Source organism: Mus pahari, chromosome 4, assembly GCF_900095145.1.
Source record: "Mus pahari chromosome 4, PAHARI_EIJ_v1.1, whole genome shotgun sequence".
Classification (NCBI taxonomy): domain Eukaryota; kingdom Metazoa; phylum Chordata; class Mammalia; order Rodentia; family Muridae; genus Mus; species Mus pahari.
In genome coordinates this window covers 51341177-51345619 of record NC_034593.1, presented here as the reverse complement: position 1 = coordinate 51345619, position 4443 = coordinate 51341177, and the positions used below count along the sequence as shown (strand labels likewise).

The window sequence follows — 4443 nt, the reverse complement described above, 5'->3', positions numbered from 1 at the left end:
GGACTGTTTTATTTTCGCCATCTGTGGTGATTGAATGTTTTGCAGGGTATAGTAGTCTGGGGGTGACATTTGTTTTCTCTTAGCATCTACAGCACATCTGTCTAGGCTCTTCTGGCTTTTAGTGTCTCCACTGAGAAGTCAGGTTTAATTCTAATGGTCTGCCTTTATATGTTAGCTGGTCTTTTTCCCACACAGCTTTTATTGATCTTTCTTTGTTCTGTATAATCAGTGTTTTAATTATTATGTTCTGAGGCAACTTTCTTTTCTGGTCTAGTCTATTTGATGTTCTGTATAATTTTTGTACCTTTATAGACATTTTTGGTAGAAGTCAGGGAATCTTCTGTCTGTAATTTTGTTGAAAATATTTTCTGTGCCTTTGGCCTATGTTTCTCATTCGTCCTCTAAGCCTATTTCTTAAATTTTATCTTTCATAGTGGCCCCATATTTTCTGGATTTTTTTTTTTAAATTGTATTTACTTAGAAGCATTCAGAATGTCAACAAAACAGCCGCATTTTTTTTTTTTTTGCAATTACAGAGTGGTATTCAGTTAAGAGAACAACAATTATCTTCGTATAAGCTGCATCAGAGACAACTGAAGATGGAAAAAATAAAACCCAAAAATAAAACCAAAAGGAAAAACAAAAACAAAATAAAAAAACCAAACTACTGTCCCCATATATAACTAATTTGTGCTGTGCACCAACAAGAACCTGCTTTAAATTTCCATGCCAATTTACAACCCCCAGACTGTACCAGGCAAGGTTAGTGGCTATTGAAAATACCACCAGGACAGGGCTATCTAAAGACACATTCGGTAGTGTGTTAACTATACAAAAAAAGACACTGTACAGTTTAAAAACAAATCTTACACAGCCTTACATTTCAATTTTTTTCTTTAAAAGGAGTGAGTTGTGTACAGGGGGGTTAAATGCTTTATAGATAAGAAAAAAAACTGCGCTAGAACCAACTTATTCATCATCATCATCTTCTTCTTCATCTTCATCTTCCTCTTCTTCCTCCTCTTCCTCATCCTCTTCATCCTCCTCATCATCTTCCTCTTCCTTCTTTTTCTTGCTCTTTTCAGCCTTGACCACCCCCTTTTTCGCTGCATCAGGTTTTCCTTTAGCTCTGTAGGCAGCAATATCCTTCTCGTACTTCTCCTTCAGCTCGGCAGCCTTCTTCTCATAGGGCTGCTTGTCATCCGCTGCAGTGTTGTTCCACATCTCTCCTAGTTTCTTTGCAACATCACCAATGGATAAGCCAGGATGCTCTCCTTTGATTTTGGGGCGGTACTCAGAACAGAACAAGAAGAAGGCCGAAGGAGGCCTCTTGGGTGCATTGGGGTCCTTGAACTTCTTTTTGGTCTCCCCTTTGGGGGGGATGTAGGTTTTCATTTCTCTTTCATAACGAGCCTTGTCAGCCTTTGCCATATCTTCAAATTTCCCCTTTTCTTTAGCAGACATGGTCTTCCACCTCTCTGAGCACTTCTTGGAGAACTCTGAGAAGTTGACAGAAGCATCCGGGTGCTTCTTCTTGTGCTCCTCCCGGCAGGTTTGCACAAAGAATGCATATGAGGACATTTTGCCTCTCGGCTCCTTAGGATCTCCTTTGCCCATGTTTAGTTGATTTTCCTCCGCGAGGCACAGAGTCGCCCAGTGCCCGTCCGGCTCGCGCTTGCCCCGGCGCTGTCTCTCCTGGATGTTTTTGTACCAGGAATTTTTAACATTTTCTTTCATTGCATATCTATTTTTTCTATTGTGTCTTCAATACCTGAGATTCTCTCTTCCATCTTGTGTTTTGTTAATGAACCTTGTCTCTGTAGTTCCTGTGTGAATTATGAAAATTTTCGTTTCCGGAATCCTTTCCGTTTGTGTTTTCTTTATAGATCCTATTTCCGTTTTTGGATCTTTAATTATGTTTTTCACTTCCATCCATTCTTCGTGTTCTCCTGGATTTCTTTAGCGGTTTTCTTCATTTCCTCTTTAGAGAGTTCTATCATGTTCAAGCCTGTTTTAAGGTCCTTTTCGGGTGCTTCAGCAGTGTTGGCATCAGCTCCTGCTCAGAAGGTTTTCTGGGCTCTAGTAGAGAAGGCGCGCAGCCCTGGCTGTTACGGTGCTTTTCGGCTTGTGTCTGGACATCTGGGATTGGGACGATTACACATAGTCCTGGGAGCTGATCGGCTGCTCTGGTCTTCGTTGGATGGGTGTTTTGTTCCTTGGTTTCTGTTTCCTCTCTGGTTTTTAGAAGAGTGTGATGGGTATGCGTTGCCCGCTAGGAGGTTCTTCTGTGGACATACAGGTGTGGCCTCTTGCAGTTCCAGGTAAAATGTGCTTCTGGCTATTGGTGGCTAGCCCCTGGGAATGGGCATAGGCTGTGGGTCTGAGGGGATTCACAAGAGGGAAGAAAGCAGAAGCTGCTTGCTCTGTCTCCTTGGATTTGGGACAGAGAGTGAAGAGAGGTCACCCCATAAGCTCTGCTATAGATCTTGGGACAAACCTTTAAGAATTAGATCTGGAGGAGCGAAGGTGAAGATCTACAGTCAGCCTACCTGCTTCTTTAGCAGGGGTGGCTTTTGGATGAGCACGGGGTGTCTCCTGGAGTTGTGGGCTGGAATAAAGCAATGAGTAGGTGGAGGGAGATTGTGAGGAGAAGGTCTTCGAGAGCCACAGGAGATATCGGCTAGGGGCCAGGAAGGGTGCAGCACCTAGGGATGAGACTGGATGGGGAGAGAAGATTGGAGAGAAGTAGGCAGGGAGCGGTAAAGGTTAGCTTTTCTATTACTCTGGCCTGCTCAGCTGATGTGTTCCCAAGGAATCCCTCCTGGTACTGGGGCCTGGGATTCTGGGATAAGTTGGGAGAAGGAACATTAGAGAAGATTTTTGTAATTCCTTCGTTGTGAGATCAGAGAGGAAAGGTAGACCTTAGCAGGTATTCTGCTATAGAGCTGGGAGGAGAGTTGAGTATCTGGAGTCAGCCCACCTCGTTCCTTGGCAGGGGTCTAGATATCTTTTTAAAATAGGCTCATCTTTGGTTTTTGTGTTTTACATATGTCTGTTTTCACAGTTAATTTTATATTTGTGGTGTAAAGTACAAGGATGTTACAAAGGGGCCAGGAAAGTACCCTCTTACACAAACAGCCTTCAGGTCTTCTTGACCCACATTTGCACCAGAGTGCATTGCTCCTTACTCCCCATCCTGATCTTACTGTGTAGCCTTGCCATGAGCTATAAAATGTCTGGGGCTCAAACACAGGGATAACTGAAAGCACCAGTTTAGGTTAATTGTGTGGGTAAGAAATCCTTTTCCTAAGCAGAACCTCTGACCTCCATGAGCTCACTGCTGCAACGCTAAGATATCCCCCTCCCATGTCCACACAAGAGAAATAAAATGTAAAAAGGGAAGTTCGTTTAATAAGTAATTAATTTGACATGGCTAAACAACAATTCGATATTGTATGCCTGCTGCTATGAAAAAGAGCCCTGTGTTGGACTCTTCTGGCTAGGTGGACTTAGGATTTAAAGAGTTCTCTAGAAGTAACCCCTATCTCTAGGTTATAGGGTATGAGTGGGAGAAGAAAAGCTTAAACAAAGTGGAGTGCTGTGGTCAAACCTGTAGTCCTAACACGTGGGAGGCTGTGACAGGATGCTTGTAGGGAATTTGAGGTCAGTCTTGGATACATAGCAAGACTTTAACTTAAACAAACAAACAAACCAAAACAACACAACACATGGAGGGAGGGAGGGAGGGAGGGAGGAAGGGAGGGAGGGAGGAAGGGGGGAGAGGAAGGGAGTAGTAGGAGGGATGGAGGGAGAGGGAGGGGGAGAAGGAGGGGGAGAGGGAGAGTAGTTTAGGGGAGAATAACATTTGAGTTGGAAAGCTGGGATTTACTTGACAATAATTGGATAAATAAGTAAAATGAATATCTATTGATTTCCACAAACAGATTACCCATCTCCGTTCTAAGAGCCAAAGACACAGCATCTGTAGACCTGTGTCTCCTCTAAGACTGGAAGCAAAACCGATTTCCTGTTCTTTTAGCTTCTGGCTAGGTATGCTCTTGACCAGAAATAGAAGAGAACCTAACACCCCCCCCCCCCCCGTGATAAAGGTTTTCTTAGTAGAAGTCCATAGCTAACAAGATGCTTAATGGTGAGAGACTATAAGGCAATGAGGTTTACTCTTTCTCTTATAGTCAACATTCTACTAAGATTCCCATCTGTGTCATAAAGGAAATATCATTAATTAACTAGCTAACTACATCTAGATAAGAGAGGAAGATGTAAAATAAATTGACAGTTTATACATTCTCCTAATTTCTGAATAGGAACTCTTTCCCAGACTAGACACTTGGGAGCCACCAGAATAAGAAATGGACACAGCCTCTACCCCCCAGCCAGTCAGTGTGTGTGTGTGTGTGTGTGTGTGTGTGTGTGTGTGTGTGT

General features: G+C 43.1%; 1 pseudogene across 1 annotated transcript; it reads right to left on the bottom strand.

Annotated features, from left to right (window-relative positions):
• Positions 1-464: 464 nt before the first annotated feature.
• LOC110320617 lies at positions 465-1688 on the bottom strand (annotated as a pseudogene). Its single transcript, XR_002380467.1, has one exon. The product of XR_002380467.1 is annotated as a high mobility group protein B1 pseudogene (transcript).
• Positions 1689-4443: the final 2755 nt, after the last annotated feature.